The 20,611-nt window shown below is 45.2% G+C and overlaps 1 protein-coding gene and 1 pseudogene across 27 annotated transcripts in view; one reads left to right on the forward strand and one right to left on the reverse strand.

Annotated features, from left to right (window-relative positions):
* Clasp1 (cytoplasmic linker associated protein 1) overlaps window positions 1-11,858 on the reverse strand; it is a 215,163-nt gene extending 203,305 nt beyond the window's left edge. For all 27 annotated transcript variants that reach the window (XM_013346681.2, XM_013346680.2, XM_026779748.1 and 24 more), the window contains exon 1: window positions 11,752-11,858. The gene's annotated coding sequence lies outside the window, so the exon portion shown is untranslated. The remainder of the gene's footprint in view (window positions 1-11,751) is intronic.
* A 941-nt stretch (window positions 11,859-12,799) lies between these two features.
* On the forward strand, window positions 12,800-17,130 carry LOC101979931 (annotated as a pseudogene).
* Window positions 17,131-20,611: the final 3,481 nt, after the last annotated feature.

A 20,611-nucleotide genomic window follows, 5' to 3' on the forward strand; every position in this document is an offset into this window, starting at 1 on the left:
AGAATCTCCCTGGTAAGCCACCTTGTGGGCTACAGCAGATTATTAGAGATGGGCTAGTCCAGGTGTGAGAGTTAGCCTAAAAGAGGCTAGATAGATAGAAATGGCCAAGCAGTGATTAAATGAATACAGTGTCCATGTAATTATTTCGGGTAAAGCTAGCCTTGCAGGCAGCGGGGTGCTGGGGACGCAGCCCCGCCGCTCCTATTTCAACAGATCATATATCTGATAAGAAACTTACATTCTAAACACACAGGAAACTTCTGAAACCAAAATTTATTATTTAGCATATTAATCTTGACAACGCCAAAAAAAATGAAAAAAATAATAAATTAAAGAAAGGAAGAAAGAAAGAGAGAAAGAAAGAAAGGAACTTGTGGCGAGAGTGAGATGGCTCAGTGGGGAAAGACACTTTGCCACCAAGCCTGACGACCGAGTTCAGCACCCAGAACACACACGATGGAGAGAACCAACTCGCAGAAGTTATCTTCTAAGCTCCACATATGTGCCATAGCATGTACGTGCATGTGTGTGCACCCGGCCACACCAAAGAAACAAATAAATCACTTTTTTTTTTTAATTTAAAAAACTTCTAAAATTCAACACAAAGGCAATCCTACTTTAAAATGGGCAAAAGATATGAACAGACATTCCTACAAGGGTATTCAGATGTAAACACATGGAAAGGTTCCCTGCACCTTGGTCATTAGGGAAATTCAAATCAAAACACGATGAGCTGACACTTCACACACACTATAAACAGAAACCACCAAGAGTTTTCTAACAACAGAAAACAGCACGGGCCAGGCTGTGTGGAAACTGGAGGCTCGCAGTGCCGGTGAGATGGGAAGTGGCGGAACCTCGCAGGAACTCTTCTGCAAATCCCCCAAAGGGCTGAACACCTCCTCCCACCCAGTGGCTCCTCCCAGATACACACCCAGCTGTGAACAGAGACTCAAAGAGAGAGAGAACTGCGTGAAGTGGGAAGGGGAAGGCACAGAGGGACAGAGACGGAGGGACGCAGGAGAAGGGAGGCTGAAGCACCTGACCCCAAGGACGGCTTTTCTGTAGCTGTGGCGATGGGTTATTCAACTGCTGTAAACCTCAGCTTCCTGTCATTCAGTATAAAAGGAAATCAGCAGGGTGTGGCGGCTCACTTTTTATTCGAGCACTCAGATGACAGAGGCAGGCAGATCTCAGTAAGTTTGAGGTCAGCCAGGGCCATATAGAGAAACCCTGTCTCAAGGGGAATAAGGGACAGCACTGTCTTTTAAATGGTGCCATAAAAATTAGTATAATAAAGTCTATCTGCAAGACTTGGACCAGTGCTTGGTAAAGGGTGAGCATTTAATCTTCAACAGCTATGAACTGTGACAATATGATACATGATATAGGTGTACTGCCCAAGGAAAAGGCTTGGGTCAGAAGGTGTGTACGAGGCCTTGGATTTGATCCCAACACTGAATAAATCCCAGCTGGTGACACACCTAATCCCAGCACTCGCAAGGGCAGAGGCAGGTTAATTCAAGGTAGTCCTTGACCACCTACTGACGGAGTTTGAGCTGGGGATGTGGCTCAGTTCGTAAAGAGCCAACCTCGTACATACAAGAGGCCCAGGGTTCAATCCTCACTGCTCCAGAACCCAGGGTAAAGATAGCCCAGCTACATGAGACACTCACTGTCTCAAAACCAAGCTAAGCAGAAACTTAAATGAAACAGCTCCAGCACCACAAGGACACTCCCGAGAAGGAGCTGCTGAATGAAGTTCAGCTCTCTAGCAAAGACTGCCTTATTGTCCCGAGAGCGAGCCCAGCCACTCTCCACTGGAAAAGGTCTGCTACACAATTCATTCTCAAGACACAACAGGCCTCTGTGTAGCATGTCTGAGAACCCGTTCATAACAGACTCAGCCTGGACTCACAGGAAAGACACAATCTGTGAAATTACCCGGAAGGTAGTCCCCAGGGGGCTGCTCTCAAACGTTAGTGGCCTCGGATTCACTTGGGGAATGTGTTTGAAAAAACAGAACCCTCGGCTCCACCCACAACCATTCTGACTAGTAAATATTTTAAACTGGACGCCAGTGCACACTATTTAAAGAAATACTTGAAGGTAGTGCACAGAAATGTTGTGATTACATTCTAATATGGACAGACACTGATCTCTCTCCCAGGGCAAGAGCGATAGGCTCTTCCCATCCTTTGGAAATACTATTGGCAACAAGAAAACCTCTGAGATGGTTCACTAACTTGAGTTAATTTGACCCCCAAGACCCATGAGGTGGAAGGAGAGAATCAATCACCATACGTTATCTTCTGGCCTGCACATGTACACCTTGGTACATACACACACACACACACACACACACACATCTATACACACAAACATGTATATAAAACAATTTTAAAAAATCTTCTCTAACGAACCTTTGTTTACCAATTAAGAGTTAAAAGAATATATATTGCAGTCACAAAGATCATCCAGCCTTAATTATTTACTATGGATAATTTAGTATCGCTAGGAGGGCAATCTCAAAGGTGGTGCCTTAAGAAATAACAGCAGGACGGTTATTTATGTATACCAGTGAGGCGGTTCAGCAGATGTGGGCACACCTGCTGACAAGGCTGTAGCTGAGCTCCATCCCAGGGCCCACATGGTGGGAGAAAGGAACTGATGCCTCCAAGTGGTCCTCTGACTTCTACACCTGCACCATGTGGCACGCACACCTACAAATGTACACGTCGCATGCATGTGTGTGAGTGAGCAAACACACACACACACTCTCTCTCTCTCTCTTTAAAAGAAAGTAAATATCTTTTTTTTAAAGCAAAGAAAACTTGACAGGGGTTTGGAAGGAGGTGCGGTTGGCAGAGAGCTTGCCAAGAACGCACACACATGTGCAGTTGGTAGAGGGTTTGCCAAGAACGCACACACATGCGCAGTTGGTAGAGGGTTTGCCAAGAACGCACACACATGCGAGGTGGAAGCAGAACATTTAAGAGTACAAAGCCATCATCCACTACATTGTGGTTTCAAAGCCTACCTGGGATATAAAAGACTCTGACTCAAAAATGAAAAAAGAAATAGTGTGTAGGGCTGAGTAGGGCAAGGAAGAGTGTTTGCTGAGCATCCTAAGGTCCTGAACTCAATCCGAGCCACATGCAGCTCTAATACGGTTAAGTGTGGTTCACCCCTTCTAATCACATCTGTATGTACTGTTGCTATATTACAGCAATGCCGCTGTCAATTGATTCAGTAGATTCTACCTGGAAGGTTACTTGAACAAGTTACAGATACAAGCAGGAAGTGTAAACACTGACTTCAGCTATTCTGATCAAAGACAGATATCCAAACAGGCCATAGTAACAAGTGGTCAAGACCCGAGTTCTAGACCTTTTTTCACCTGAAAGATACATCCTAGACATAAATAGATGTGAGTATAAAACTTTAAATTTACTTTTGTATTGCTTTTGGGGGGGGAGGGGATGAGGATTGAGATTAAAATGTCCCATATATCCAGGGTAGCCGAAGCCTCCTGGGTTTGGGATTATAAATGATAACATCCCAACAACTGGCTGAATTCACATTTTTGTTTCGTTTCATTTTTTGATGGTTTGTTTTGTTTTTGGTTTCTCGAGACAGGGTTTCTCTGTGTCGCACTGGAGCCTGTCTACCCTGAAACTCACGCTGTAGACCAGGCTGTCCTCAAACTTACAGAGATTCACCTACCTCTTCCTCCCAAGTGCTGGGATTAAAGGCATGCACCATCACACCCAACTCAATTTTTTTGTTTTTTGCGACAGGATTTCTCTTCGTAGCCCTGTCCTGTCCTGGAACTCACTCTATAGACCAGGCTACCTTGAACTCATAGAGATCCGCCTGCCTCTGCCTCCCAAGTGCTGGGATTAAAGGTGTGCGCCACCACTGCCCAGCAATTTTTTTTTGTTTTTTGTTTTGTTTTTAAGGCAAGTATATATGCACTAAAGGAAAGGAGAAAATCCAGTATGGCAGCCACTCACATAGCCAAAGGATCAGAAAGTCCCATGAGCCACAACTTCAATAAAATTAACAAAAGTATGCCTATGAGAAGAGAACAGAAGGACAGGCAACACGAGGCCTGTGCCTCCTACTTCTGACACTGGACCCCAGGGTCTCATCTGCAAAGTGCCAGCATGGCCACACTCTCTCCCTGTCTGCTCCTCGGAGCTTAGAAAGGAGCAAAAGGGATTAAAATGCTTTCAAAATCACTTTCATTTTTAAAAGCTGGCTGTTGCCATGATGAAGTCATCCATTTATATCTCTACAAAAAGTGGCAAAGCATTTAGAAGGATACAGTGCAAACTAATTAAGAGGGCGGGGAGGAGGGAGATGGGAGCTGATAAGACGGGTCAGTGGGTAAAAAAAAAGCACCTGCTCTCAATACTATGACCAGAGCTCAGCCTCAGAAGCCACACGGTGGGGAGAACTGACTCCCGCAGGTTGTCTCCTGACCGCGGCATGTGTGCAAATGATGCACGCACACACACACACACACACACACACACACACACATATACACACACAATAAATAAACAGGTGTAAAATATGTGTTTTTAAAGAGTCTGCAGTCTAAGGAAACAGCTTAACCAGTAAAATGCTTGGCCTGTATGCTTGAGATTCTGAATTGAATCCTAGAGCCCACATGAAGAAAGCTGGGCATGATGGTTCCCATTTGTAACCCCAACAACTCAGGAGGCAGAGATAGGCAGGTCCTGGAGCTTGCTGGCCAGCCATTCTAGCCAAATCAGCGAGTCCCACACCAGTAAGAAAGCCCGTTTCAAAAACTCACGTAGACAGCTCCTGCAGACAGTTCAGATTGCCTTCTGGTCTCTACAGGCACTTACCCCACCCCCTTCCAGAGCCATGACCTTAGGGTTACTGCTGTGCAGAGACTCCACGAGAAGGGCAACTCTCATAAAGGAAGCATTCAACTGTGGTGCTCACTTACATTTCAGAGGTTCCGCCCACTATCTACCATCACGGCGGGAAGCACGGGAACATGTGGGAGGGCATGGGTGCTGGACAAATAGATGAGGACCATACATCTTGCAGGCACCAAGAAGTCCACTGACTGTCACACTGAGTGAAGCCTTAAGAGACCTCAAGGGGCAGCTTCAGGGACTCCAGCAAGACTACACCTCCTAATCGTGCCACTCCCTTTGGGCACCATTTTCTTGCAAACACACCAACACAGGTCTCCAGGGGAGCTTGAGAGTGGGGGCCACACTCGCCATGTCAGCAGGAGTCAGGTCTTCTTGTTTTACTCAGCTTGGGTAAGTGTTTACATTTTAACTTTTTTATGTCATTACTAGCAGCATTAACAAAGTGCAGAGCTTTCAACCTGCAAGGCATGCCCGAATCATCAGGGGGTAGTGGACAGTGGCTGCCCAGGTCCCACGGATACAGAACTGACCAAAGCTCTGGATAGACAAGAGAAAGTGGAGCCTGGCCAATCATAATTCAACAGGCTCCCCAAGTGAGCATGGTGAACTCCTTACCACTTTGGCACCTCTAGTATGTATGATCTTCTTCCTGCCATGTGGATCGGTCAGCCTTCCTACTCTACATGTATGATCTCATTTCATCCTTACAACAACCATATACATACTGATCCTCCCCACCCCAACCCACTGCACCCCCATTGTTTTTTTTAATAAAAAAAGACTCCAAAATACAAAAGAATTACTAGCCCAAAGCAGAGCCAGAATGCACAGCAGAGTTTGAAATTTGTTGCTGTGGTTTTCAAACTTGAGGAAACAGCTGTGCATTCTGATAAAGTCCTATGAAAGATGGAGTGCATTTAAAGATGCCCTAAGGGCCGACAAGATATCTCAGCTTAGAAAGGCACTTGCCGCCAAGTCTAACTACCTAGCTTTGATCCATATGGTAGGAAGAGAGAACCAATTCCCACAAGTTGTCCTCTGACCAAACACCAAAAAAAAAAAAAAGGAAAAAAAGGTAATGCTTAAAAAATTAATAAAATAAAGAACACTTTAAAAACAGAGAGGGATAGCGGGCAGTGGTGGTGCACACCTTTAATCCCAGCACTTGGGAGGCAGAAGCAGGCGGATCTCTGAGTTTGAGGCCAGCCTGGTCTACAGAGTGAGTACTAGGACAGCCAAGGCTACACAGAGAAACCCAGTCTCAAAAAGCCAAAAAAAAAAAAAAAAAAAAAAACCCAGAGTGGGCTGGGGCAATGGCTCTATCTACACAGGTATGAGAACCTGAGTTCCACCCTCTAAAAGCCCACAGAAAAAGAAGAGGAGGAGGAGGAGGAAAAGTATTAGGAAGGCAGCAGGTATGTACAAAGTATAATCTAACCCTGGGAAGGTGGAGGCAGGAAGAACCCTGGGGTATGCTGGTCAACCAGTCTATGTAAGTCAGCAAGCTCTGGGGTCAGCAGAAACTGTCTCAAAACATAAGAAAACATTGAAAAGGTAGCAGGTGCTGACCTCTGGCCTCCACTGGCTCCTGCAAACGTATGCATGCCAACACGCAAAACAAACAAAACAAAAGCTGCCTTTAAAAAGCATGGTGAACATATATGAAATTATCTAGAAATAAATTTACAATATGTTTTTTTAGAGCACAGTGAGCTTCCATTAAACCAGGAGGAATGTTGGGATGTAGTGCCGTGTCAGAACTCATGTGTAAAGAGCAAGCGGCTACGGGTGTGATGCTGAACACCAAGTGATAAACTAGGAGGGGACAAAGACACAAACATGTCTGCAGACACCTAATATATGTAGCACCGACTCAGGCCACCGTCTCCCCTCCCAGACTGTGAGCCCCTAGCATGCTTATAGGTCTCTGTAACTGGACCTCTGGGGAGCTGGTACCCAACTCATGAAAGAGTTGAACAAGAAAACCTAATCTAAATCCAAGGAAAGCCTGCTGACTGCCCGTGGGAATATGAAGAGAGCTGGTGGTGGGAAAAAACAGACTTAAACCATCCTGCTTTGAGGGATAACTAATGTCATCAAGTAAAAGCAGAGGCCAGATTTGATGCAGTCAACAAAGCCTGTCCTGAAACAAAGAGGTTCGCCTGCAGTTTGAGGCTGGAGAGCAGAATGCTGCAGATGTCAGGTGAGACAGTGGCCCGTGAGCCTTCCGTAGCTCCAATCCTATTACCAAGCTAGGGCAGTGGGAGGAGGGATTTATTTACTTTATTGTGTTTGAGTGTATTTGCCTATATATGTCTATGCATCACAGGAGTCCCTGGTGCCCTTGGAGACCAGAAGACAGAAGAAGCAGCCCTGAAACTCGAGTAACAAACTGCTTTAAGCCACCATATTGGGCTAGAAATCGAACCCAGGTCCTCTGCAAGAGTAGCCAGGGCTCTTAAGCACTGAGCCATCTCTCCAGCTCCACGACCCGCTTCCTTATTCTTTCACACAATCAACAACTCCCACTAGAAGACAAGTCCCACGGGTCACACTAGCCGCCATCACAGAACGTTCTCAAACTCCCTATATCCAAGGATCTAAAGAAGAGTAAATGTCTAGGAGGGAAGCAGTGTGACGGGGAAGTTGAGGAATAAAACCAGAAACAGGAAAGACTGAAGAGACTTCCAGCAGGAAGAGAGTGGAAGGCAACAAGGCGTTGTGTCAGTAATACCACCATCTCAGTACTGTTGGGACCCGGGGTGGTGGGATAAGACACAGCACAAATCTAGGGACAAATATCACCAGGTGCGGCAGCAAAGAAACCAGTAAAGCCCTGGGAAGGGAGGAGCCAGTCAGAAACTACCAGCGAACACTAGTGCTTCACTCACCAGTTAATCTCTCTCTCTCATAGGTACGCACGTCTTATGGGCGATGCTCTGCCAGGCACCAAGCAAAGAAAGCATGGTTCATTCTTGACAACTACATTTTACAAATCAAGAGATGTATCACCTGTGATTTCTTCTCTCTGTAGTTTTTGTTTTAAATAAATTTGACCTTTCTCTTACCTTCAAGAACATCTCTAGTTGGTCCTGATTTTAAACATGTTTTACTATTATCTACCATTTATCACTGCCATTTAGTTCGGAAACCAGATTGGCACTTACCACAACTAACAGCTATTGAAACTCAACTCTGGGAATAATATTAACCCTTAGATGGCTATATTTACAATCGTACTGCACAATTAAAAGTACTGTTTATTTAAAAATTGATTTTAAAATGGCTTAAAAGGCTCAGTGGGTAAAGGCACTTGACACCAAGCCTAAAATCAGTCCCTAGAACACACAGGGAGGAAGGATAGATCTGACACTCAAAAACTGTCCTCTGAGCCAGTCATAGTGGCACACGCCTTTAATCGCAACACTTGGGAGGCAGAGGGAGGCGAACTCTGTGAGTTCGAGGACAGCCTGGTCTACAAAGCAAGTTCTAGGTCAGCCAAATCCTGTCTCAAAAAACAAAAAAAACAAAAAAAAAAAAAGAAGAAGAAAAAAAAAGAAAGAAAAGGAAAAAAAAAACAGAAAAAGAAAGAAAGAAAATTGTCCTCAGTCATATCATGTACCTGGCACACATACACACACTAATAAATATATGCCAATAGATAAATGTAATAGAAACTGATTTAAAGTAGATTACTAAGAATAAAGACAATCAAGTACATAAATTATCTACCTAAATTTCTAAACCAAGACATTGAGCTGCTCAAGAAAATAAAAGTAACAGAACACTGGAAAAAAAATCAAAATCCAAAACCAAACAAAATAAAACACATTCGAATGATAGACAATCCTAATCCTTCTGACTGATCCTTCCTCACCATCCACATAAACTATTTTAAGGATCTGAATCCTGCTCTATAAAAAGCCAGGTCCATTGTCTGTGCTGTACTTCAGCGTCTACCACAGTTGTTACTGGGTCAAGTAAACTCATGCTGTAGATTTTTCCTTGCTATCAATACAAAAAGAAATGCTGGAGGCAGTAAGAAGCCTCTGTGAGTAGAGGGTCCTACATAGTGGAATAAACCTATTCCTACAAATTGTCCTTTAACTGCCACATGCCTGCTGTGCACGGCACATGCACACTCACATATACAGACGCTTACAAACATATACAAATAAACAATACATGTAAAAAATTAAAAGCTTCAAGGCTGGGACGTAGCTCATTGACAGAGAACTTGTCTAGTGCACACAAAACCCTGGGGTCAATTCCCAGCACTGTCAATAAGGAAGCTAAATAATTAAAACTTTAAAGATTTAAACCAGTTATAGTTCTGGTTTGCCTTCTGTTGTGACAAACACACCAACGCAAGCAACTTAGGGGAGAAAAGGGTACATTTGGCTTGCACGTTTGGGTCACAATCCATTATGGAAGTCAAGGCAGGAACTTCAGCACGAACTCCCAGCAGGACCCATGACAACCGCTGCCTACTAGCCTACTCTCTGACCTGCTCAGCTGGCTTTCTTCTTCTTTTCTTTTCTTAATATTTAAAAAACTTTTATATAAAAAAAAGTCTTCACTACAGTTTTAAAGTTTGAAAAGGCTTTTTAAAATCATAACCCCAAAAGTTAATAAGTATATACAGAAGAGAAAACTCATTTTAAAACTTTGAGAGAGTAAAAACTATATCTATAGGCATGCATCCAACTTTTGAGGGGTGTGCCATCCTGAGGCAGCTGGTATCAAGGCTGCCTTAATCACCCAAATTTACAGCTTCATTCCTCCACGTAAGCCAGAAGAAAAAAGTCCAATAAAGTAGCAAATATTCCAAATTAACATCATGGTTAGATCCCCAAAGTCTGCACTTGAAATGATGCTGGCTCTTCCGTTTACATACATTTCTATGGTTCTCTACTGCGGAGGGGGGGGGGGTGGTGAGAGCGCTCCATGTAAGAAATGTGTCCCGAGTTCATAAGAGGTAAGAGAGCAAATAAATTCAAAAAAGTCAGGCATCAATCTGACTAAATTCAAAGAAGCCTGTCCCTACCTACAACTCATAAAACTGGGGTAGCATCTTGCCAGAAGTCTACAAACAAATTTTCATTAGCATAAATTGGCACACAAAGCACAAGGAGTCCTCAAAGCAAGACAGAGAGTTTCATGGCTTCAGATCAAGAAGCAGGAGAAAAGAGAAAACAGACTACTTCAGCTAGCTTTCTTATACAGCCCAGACCTACCTGCCTAGGAACAATGCCACCCACAGTGGGCTAAGCACTCCCACATCAACCACCAACAAGACAATCTCTTATAGACATGGCCACAGGTCAATCTGATCTGGGAAATTCCTGGAAGAGGAGGTTGGGTCAAGCTGACAATAAAAACTAGCAGTTACATGTTACCCGTAATAAACAATGACTTACAGAAACTGAAATTTGAGTCCTGCAACAAGGCTGCAATTAGCCAACTTTACAAAGATGAATGAACAAATAGCTCATTAAAACTTAAATCTTTCTTAGCAAGTAAAAAAAGATAAATAATATTCAGTTCTCTGGGCAATGTGTTATTTTCCCTATCTCTATGTCTCTGCATCAATGTTGCTATTCTCCCTCCTACTCGGTGAATGAGCAACCAGACCCCTCTGTTTCGGATCCCTCATACCAAGAGTTCCATAAATGTCATGAATAACAATAAAAATAATAATAATTTCTAAGGCTAGAATTGATACTAGCCAGTGGCACCTGAATCTGGTGCAAGGTGCGGGGTAGCAGGCAACTGCATCACTCTTGACTCCCGCATCACTGACTCCCAAAGGACTAGAGCATCCAAAGCACTCGGCGCCACATCACAAATTAAAGTATCAGGTTTAAAGAACTCACAGGTTCCACCATTAGGTCAGTGTCTCATGAACGAATCCCCTAACAGAAATCCACTCGATCCGACACAACAAGCTTTAAGGCTCCATCTAACTATTCCTTCAAGAAATAAACACAACTAATTTTAAAATCTATAGATATTTATATAATGAGTTTGACTTTGGAAAACCCCACACTCATCCAAACAGCTCACTAAATGGAAAGCAAAATTCAATCTGCTCCATTGTACCCAACCAGACTAACATGCAAGATCACACACTCATCTTCGTCAGAGCGGCTCTGCCAATACCAAAGAACAACAAAGGCAAGTTGAGGAGGCTGAACAGCCTTAACTCAGCACTTGTCCGCTCTTTCCAGCTTAGCCAAGACCCTCGCAGCGGGGCCCTCCTGGGGACCTTTTGCATCCCGCTGGGCCCCGGCTGCTCCGCTTTTGTCTGGCCCGGGCTGGGAGCCCCCGGCCGCCGGGCCTGCCTCCCCGACAACCCCTTCTTCTCTCTGAATCTTTCTCCACACCCATCACTCGCCGATGACTAGTTGGAGTGGGGTTTCTTCTCCTGGAGCCCCTTCCCGCTCTGTGCAATGTGGGTTCTTTTCAAAGAGACCCCGGACTGCTTTGGCGTCTCCCAAGATGGTCAGGGGAGACTCCGGGTCAAGAAGGGGCCCCGGGGTGGGGTCTGAAAGAGACAGGCACACAAAGCCAGGCTTGACCCCACAGCCGCCCCACCTCCCCTCTGCAAAGCAGCCTGCGATCAGGATTGGACCTAGCAGTCACGCATCCTGGGTTCTCACCCCGATCCCATCCCAGGGCCGCCCCCTCCCCCAAAAGTGCACCCCAGAGCGACTGACAGCGCCGGACACCGTCCCCACCCGGACCCTGCGCCCGCCGCCGCCCGGAAAGGGAGCAGGGCCCTCGGGTGGACTCCAGTCTGAACATTCTTCGTCTTTAACCCGGTACTTACAGCTCTATTATTCACAACTGTTGGGGCTGCGGACCGGACAGCCGCCGCCTTCTCCTCCACCCCAATGAGGTTAAGCGCTTGGTGCGGGGATTAAAAAAAAAAAAAAAAAAAAAAAAAAAAAAAAAAAAAAAAAAAAAAGTGAGAAGCCGACTGCGCCTGCGCACTGCGGCCTTACTGTGTTCCCCTTACCGCCACCAGCTAAGCTGAACCATAGAGACTGCAAACTCAGCCCAGAGAGGTGGCTTCCTCTCTATGGTAACGCCCGGCGCACTGGCCGCTCCAGGCTCCCTTTCCTCGCTAGGAGGATGTTGATTGACTCTAATGGCGACCCGTAGCATAAAGGTGCTTTAATGGAAAAGGTGACCATGGAATATTGAGGTCCTCTGAGTAGTGGAAGCAAAACTCAAGCAAGACTTGGAGAAGGCTGTGAGATAAAAGAGCTAGAGAGGAGTCAGGAGAGCGTGGACAAGTCTTCCAGCCGGAACTTCCTTTGATCGTCGGGGTGTCTGATAGTGAAGCGAACAGTCTTTCACTTCTGGGTTATGGGTGCCCGCTATTCATCGTACGATTTCTATGAAGGAAATTGTCCCCCACGACTTCCCGTAGCTGGCAGTGCCCTTCGGTTCACTTTTCTGAGCATGCGGGCAAGTGCCGCTACCGGAAGCACAGCTTTTAAACCCTTCTTCGCGCTTTTGCAAACCGAGCCGCGAGTTGAAGGCTTCGGCGACTCCAGCGAACTCGTGTCTTTTTCTTTCCTAAGTTCACTACAGTCAGTGTTGCCTCGCCCTCCCGCGTGGCCCTCAAAAATGTCTGTGAAGTGTTCGGGCTTTGCAAACTACAGCGCTGCCTTCAAGGAGCCTACGGACGCCCGGTTTTGCCGCCTTACGCCGGTGTGCTCCCCAACAATTTGGCTTTGAAAGCTTTTGTGTTGAAGTTGCACACTGGTTTAAATCACCTTTAAAGTGTCGATTGGTTTCCTCCATCGCGATTGGGTGTTTACGGGGTGTCTTCTGAGCGGGAATGTGTATGTATTGAGAGATGTGCGATAATGCAAACTGGTACTCGGGACTTGGGAGTTAGGTTGGAAAGACAAGCTAAAACAATAAAGCCAAGGGAGACCCTCTGTGTGGTGCAGAAAGACTAGAGGATTGGTTCGGAAGAGTGGGATTCATTCCTATGCTGAATGGGACTCGTGATCGGATATAGACGCATCTTTAAGATGCAAATGCAAGCAAGTTTATTGATAGTGCGGGGATCGTGAAGACCATTCTAGAAAAGAAACACTGCCGGGTCAAGCGGAAGTGAGTGATGTGTTGGGAGAACAATGTGCGAAGAGCATTCTGCGGGAGAGGGAAAGAAAAGGGAAACACTAAGTTTGATAAGTACAACGAAAGGGAATGTTCTGAATGTTTTCTTATTAACAAAATTAACCACGGTGTGGCCAGCCTCCCTCCACCTTTCTTTTTGTCATGCAAAGCAAGCCTGCGCGGGTTAAATCGTAATCCCCCAAGTTTTTACCTCTGGCTCTGTAACAGCCATTCTACTTTCTATGAATTTGAAGACTGAGCCCTTTGAAAGTGGCTTCACATCGTCTTGGTCTTTTTGTGACTGGGTCATTTCCCACAGCCTGATAAGCCCTAGATTCGTCAGTGCGTGTTGCAGCACGTGCCAGAGTGCCTTCTTTAAAGCTGTGGGATTCTCCAGTGTGTCTTTACCACCTGGGCTACTTCATCATTTGCAATCGTATACAGTGTTGTGAAGATGAATGTGGAGCTCTCTTTTGGATCCAGCTTTTAGGGGCTCAGGAGGGAGATGACTCTTGAGTAAAGGCTTGTTTTTTACAAGCCTGGTTACCACTCCACAGTGAAGAGGAGAGCCCACCCCTGCAGGTTATCCCCTCACTTCCACACGAGCACTATAGCCCATAAACTCGACACATATTAAATAAACAAACATGGTTTTTAAGTCACTTTTAATAGAAAAACTGGAAACCAAGTGAAGAAATTCACACATGATTCATATTGTTACCCGTACCTTAACTGGAGATGATTAGACAGTGGAAGGGGGTGTTGCACTGTTTGCAATGCTAGGGACAAACAGGCCAACACTCTCAGAGTGTTGAGCAAGTGCTCTCAGAGTGAACAAGTGCTCTGAGAGTGAGCTAGACCCCAGCCTCAAGGACTTGATAGAAAGTGACTCGCCCACAAGTCAGGAAACTAAATATATATCATACAAAGCATTTATGGAAGCCTGTACCAATACCAGGGATTGTGCTTTCTGTAAAGTATCCATGTCATTGAGTTCATCAATAAATCTGAGACATTTTATCACCTCATTTTCTGGTGAGCTAAGCAAGGTCGTGTTACAGATAGACCGAGAGAAGGCCTGACAGCCCTGCGTTCCACTAGCGGTTAGGAAAGAATTGGGCACTTGGTACTGACAGGTCACAGCTGAGGGCAAGGATGTTGAGAGAAAACACATATGAGTGGCGTCTTTCATGGTGGAGAGCCTGTGCTAGGCATCAAACTGAGGGCTTGGGCATGCTCTGCAATGCTCATCACATTACCCAGGAGAAGTCAAAACTGACACCAAAAACTGTCTTGTTTGGGGGATTTTTTGTTTGTTTGTTTAGTTGGTTGGTTTGTGGGTTTGGGGGGTGTTGTTTGGATTTTTTATTTGTTTTGTTTTTTCTTAAGAGGTTTTCTCTGTGTAGCCCTGGCTGTCCTGGAACTCACTCTGTAGACCAGGCTGGCTTCAAACTCAGATCTGCCTGCCTCTGCCTCCTGAGTTCTGGGATGAAAGGTGTGCAGCACTACTGCCTGGCTCGTTTTGTTTGTCTTGTTTTTTAGTGTGTATGTGTGTCTAGGCTGAGTATTCAGGTGCCTGTAAAAGTCAGAATAAATTTTTGGATCCCTGAAGATGATTGTGAGCTGATGGACGTGAGTGCTGGGAACAGAACTCAGGTCCTGTGCTGCAGCAGTGTATGCCCTGAAGCTTCGCCATCTCTCCAGCCCCCTCACTTTTTAGTACTGGTGCACATACAGCAAAGTTGCATCTGCCAAATCCTTAGAACAAACCTGGACTTGATTTCAGGTCTTGCCTTTAACAAATACCAGGTGTCAGGCAGTAATACGGTTTCTTAACTTCTGTTAGGTAAAAACCCTATCTTTTTACATCATAGAGAAATTAACTCTTCAGCACTGCATCTTTCATCTGGACTCTAGAGTACTTTGAGGCTACTTAGCAGGTGAGAAAATCAAGAGCCTCAGGGTTCCCACTCTGCTTTGGTCCTTAGAGAGATGGGTGCTATACTCAGTGAGTGGACAGCGTGTCTATTCATTCAGCCTACCTCATCTTCCTCCGGAATCCTGGCCTAAACGCCAATGAACTAATATCAGCAAATCCAGGAGAGAGCATATGAGTGCATTATAAGTAGCACTCACCCTGAAACTTCTGCATACAAAGTGTCAAACAGTCGCCAAGGGCGCACTCCCGATGCCACCAAGGAAACAGTAAGGAGACAAGTAGATTCGATAATGTGACAGAAAGAGTGCGTATTCGTGGTGAAGGTGAAGCAGTGAAGCAGAAGTAGGGGTGCCCAGGGTTGGGAAAAAAGTCGTGTTACATACATCATGGGGACCCCACTGAGAAGATGAATTTCCAATAAGAAAGAACCTCTGTCAGGTGTGTAGGCCTTCAGCTCCAAGATGTCTGAATTCTGGACCAGCCTGGTGTACATAGCAAGGTGAGTTCCAGGCCAGCTAGGAATACACAGTTAGGCTTGGTCTCAGAAACAAAAGAAAGAAAAGAAAAATAGTGACCTCCCTTAATAATATCATATCTTAAAAATTAATTCCAAAGCTGGAGACACAACTCAGTGGATAAAGTGCTAAGGACCAAAGTAAATGCCAGGTTGGCATGGCAGCCTACTCAGAGTCTTTGCACTTCAGAGGTGGAGATGGCATTCTCGGGAAGGGATTACCCTAATTAGTGACCTCTAGGTTCTCCAGAGACCATGCCTAAGTACAGAATGTGGTCAAAAAAAACAAACAAACATCCAACAGAGTCTGATCTGGACGTACACACATGAGCACATGTGCTATGTGAACATGCATATACACATAAACATACACAGATAACTACAGTCTTCCCTCACATCCTCAGGCATTGGTTCCAGGATACACACAAAAACCAAAGTGTACTAAGACAGTGTCATAGTTAGGGTTTCTATTGCTGCAATGAAACACCATGATCAAAAAGCAAGTTAGGGAGGAAAGGGTTTGTTTGGCTTACTCTTCAACATTGCTGTTCACCACTGAAGGAAGTCAGAACAGGAACTCAAATGGCAGGATCCCAAAGGTAGAAACTGATGCAGAGGCCATGAAAGGGAGCTGCTTACTGGCTTGCTTCCCATGGCTTGCTCAACCTGCTTTCTTATAAAACTCAGGACCACCAGTCCAGGGGTCGCACCACCTACCATGGGCCAGACCCTCCCCCATTGATCACTAAGTGAGAAAATGCCTTACATCTGGATCTCACTGAGGCATTTCCTCAACTGAGGCTCCTTCCTCTGATGACTCTAGCTTGTGTCAAGATGACACACAAGACCAGCCAGGACAACTGACCCTTGCCAACCTGACACACAAACACCTCTATTAAGCCACACACCTTTCTTTGTCATTCATCCCCACAACCTCACATGAAAATCATAATCTTTTAAGTCCCACAGTCTTTACAAATTCAGTCTTTAAAATTTCAGTCTCTTTAAAATATACAAACTCTTAAAAATTCAAGTATTCCCTTCCAGCCTCCGTCTCGGACCCTGCAGCTGCTGTGATGTTGATCCTTAAGGACCAGATTATGAACTGCTTTTTAAGAAAGGAGTGATGGTTGCCAAGAGAAAATGTCTACGTGGCCAAATACCCTGAGCTGGCAGACAAAAATGTGCCCACCTTTCATGTAATGAAGGCCATCGGTCTCTGAAGTCTCAAGGCTTTGTGAAGGAGCAGTTTCCCTGGAGACATTTCTACTTGTACCTTACAAGGACATCCAGTATCTCTGAAATTACCTCCAGCTACCTCTTGAGAGCATGCCTGCCACTCTGAGCCAGAGCCATCCTAAAACTGGCAGGCCCTAGCCGAAAGGTCCAGAGGATGAGTGACCTACAAGATTCACAAGCAGGGAGGCAAACAGAAACACAGAAGGAGCACTGTGCCCCCTGCCCACCTATAGAAGGAGTGCTGTGCCCCTCTCCACCTACAGAAGGATTGGGCTGACAACAAATCTGAGGCTGGCTCAGCAACTGAGCTCCAGTTTAGAGGTGGCTTTAGTCAAGGACATGATAGACTGGAAGATTGTATTGTACTGAATAAACTTTAAAGAAAAATTTGAAAAAAAAGTGTTCATCTGTGGGCTCCTTTAAAAATCAAAATTAAATACCTTCTTCAAGAGGGAATGGGCACCATCTGAACCAAGCAAAACCAAATGCCAACAGTATAAATAATCCAGTGTCCTATTATCTGAGATTCACTCACAATCTTCTGGATTCCTGTATATGGCTTGGATCGCTTTTCCAGCTCTGCCCACTGCAGTAAAAACTTGTCTTCTAGGCTCCAGCTGGCTCCACTTCTTGGTGGTTATCCCAAGGTACTGGCATCTCCAAAATGTGAGGTCCCTTGCTGCAACTGGGCTGTACTTTCACCAATAGCCTCTCATCGGCTGTCTTCATGGTACGAAGCCTCAACTTCTTCCCATGAACCTGTCAGTCCTGGTCCTTCGACTGCCACTGAAGCTGCACCTTCACCAATGACCGTTCCTGGCCTCTCACAGGGCCAAGCCTCAGCTGCTCTCCATGACCCCTTCATGTCAACCAGCTGCCAGCACCAGGCACAACCTTGGCCGTCTATGGAACATAGCTTCTCTCTGCTCTCAGGAAACACTTGGCAGAAGATTTCACCTCGGTTAAGTCAGTTTCTTCTTAATCACTACTAATTTCTTAGCTCCAGCCAGCCAGCATCAATTGTCCCATCATACAGAGGTTTCACTTCTGTAGTTCTGGTATCTTGTTAATCACAGCTGATTCTTCAGCCCCAGCTAACCAGAACCACAGGATCTTAAATCAAAATAGCAAATGGCCCAGATAGAGTCTTTAAACTTTAAACTTCCCTCTGAAATTTCACAGGCCAGGCCTCCATCCTCTACACCGCCCTCAACATTCTTATCCTCCCAGCTCCCACAGAACATCCACAGGGCTCTTAACACTGAGTGGCTCTTCTAGTCCAAACTTCCACAGTCCTCCCAAAAACATGGTCAGATCTGTCACAGCAACACCGCCCTATGTGCTACCAATTTGTCTATTGCTACGAGGAAACACCACAACCAAAAAGCAAGTTGGGGAGGAAAGGATTTGTTTGGCTTACACTTCAGCATTGCTGTCCATCGCTGAAGAAAATCAGGACAGGAACTCAAGGCAGGATCTACTCATGGCAGCTCTACTCCATAGCTGCTGCTGTTCTTGGTGGTTGACCCATGCTTCTGGCATCTTCTAAATGCTAGAGTCTCTGCTATAACTGGGATGCACCTTCACCAATAGCCTCTCCTGGGCTCTCTTCAGGGACTCTAATCCTGCCACATGGTGGCAAGCCTCAACTTTTCTCAATGATCCCCTTCAACTCTGGGGCTTCAACGGCAACAGAGCCTGTACCTTCACCAGTGGCCTCTCCTGGCCTCTCTTCAGGGACTCCAACCTTGTCACACAGTACCAAGCTTTGGCTGCTCTCCATGATCCTTTCATGCTTTCAAAACAAGTACCACCTAGGTGACTCATAGATTGCCAAATTTGACTACCAGTATTAGATGTAATCTTGGTCCCTTCTTGGACTACAGCGTGCTGCTGGAACAGGAGCTGAGAGCTCACACCTTGAGACTCAACTACAAGACAGAGAGAAACACTAAAACAGGCTGGCCTCGAACTCACAGAGATCCGCCTGCCTCTGCCTCCCGAGTGCTAGGATTAAAGGCCTGCACCACTACTGCCCAGCCAGCATAAGTGTTTTGAAGCCTCAAAGCCTCTGTCCCCAGTGACAAACCTCCTCCTATGAAGCCACACCTCCCTAATCCTTCCCAAATAGTTCCACCAACTGGGGACCAGTATTCAAACATATGAGTTTATAGTGGCCATTCTCTCATTCAAACAATCACAGTATCTGAACACAGAGAATGGTACACACCGTGGGCGTGTCTTCCTGCTCTAACACCACTGAAGCAATCCCCAACAGACATGCCCAAAAGCCAAGGGCATCTGGATACTCCCTCCTTGAGAACCTCTTCCCAGGTGATTCTATATTCTGTCAAGCTGTCAAAGACACCATTGTAAGCTTATTTAAGAGTAGTATATAGATTTAAATGTAAAAAATTTCTGTATCTATTATCACTCCCTATTTCTCCTAACCTATTCCTTCTCAGAAACCATTAGTCAGCTTTTCTATCTCTGGAATTGGCCTACAGAGATTTATTAATTTTTATTGACAGTTAAACACTGTGTGTAAATATGTCACATATTGTTTGTCCCTTCATTGATCCAAAACATCAGATTATTTATCCATTCTGAGCTTTGTGGACACACTGCTGCTTTGAACATTATGTTACATTATATAAATATATGTTTCCAGTTATTTTATTTATTGTTTTTTCTTCTCCCAAGACAGAGTTTCTCTGTGTAACAGTCTTTGTAGTCCTGGGAACTTGCTTCATAGACCAGGCTAGCCTCAAACTCACAGAGTGAGTTTGCCTCCCAAGTGCTGGGATTAAAGGTGTGTGCCACCACTGCCCAGCTGGTATTTTTTTTACCACACCCTAACAGGGGGTCAGTAAGTAGAAATGTCTCTTTTTCTCCTATGACTCCGTGAGGCAATTTTTTCCAGACTAGGTTAGCCCAAATACTTCAGTAATAGCTACTAACAACTAATTATCTAGCCTTACCATACTCTCCTTTATAATCTAGATTAGAGACTCAATGAAAACTCAGAGAAATTGAAATTCTGCAAGAGCAGCACAGATGTACTTCTAATGTCTGTGCCATCACTTGCAGGACAGAAAGTGTCTTTGCCAGCAGAAGTGGGGCATGGCACTGCCAATGATGAAATGGGAGATTGCAAACCAGTTTGCTAAGTCACATTCGTAACCACACCCTGGAGAGCCATGACGCTAGGACTTGACTTACCCAGCAAGTACCACTTGCTGAAGAAGCCAGTAAGGTGCCTCTTCCTCAACCAGCAGACCATTAAACACTTGAGTAATAGCAACCTGAGAGCTGGCAGACTTGAAAATGCTCCCATCAATGTCAGCGCACTGAGTGTGCCCCATTTGGACTAGACACTACACCAAGGCCAGTTCACCTACTTTTTACACTGCCACAACTAGTGAAGCCAGTATTACAAAACCCATATCTTAGTAAAAAAAAAAAGTCATTTAACAAGAATTCTTTTGGGAATGGAGAAATGGCTCAGGGGTTAAGAGCACTGGCTGCTCTTCCAGAAGACCCAGGATAAATTTCCACTACCTACATGGCAGCTTACAAGTGTCTGTGATGCCAGTTCCACGGGATCCAACTCCCTCATACAGACATACATGCAGATGAAACCCTAATGAATTGCTATCAGTGATGTCTCCCAGGTAACACTGGTACTTGACAGTTTACTATAATAAAACACCTGAGGGTAGATATTTATTTTTTTAAAAAGTTGGGGGTTGGAGTGAAGGATGTAGCTCAGATGGAAGTCCTGGGTTGATCAGAGTACAGCATCAGTTGGATGTAAGAGATACTGGCCTATATCAGCACTCTTGAAGTAGAAGCATAAAC

Source organism: Microtus ochrogaster, chromosome 6 (assembly GCF_000317375.1).
Source record: "Microtus ochrogaster isolate Prairie Vole_2 chromosome 6, MicOch1.0, whole genome shotgun sequence".
NCBI classification, from domain to species: domain Eukaryota; kingdom Metazoa; phylum Chordata; class Mammalia; order Rodentia; family Cricetidae; genus Microtus; species Microtus ochrogaster.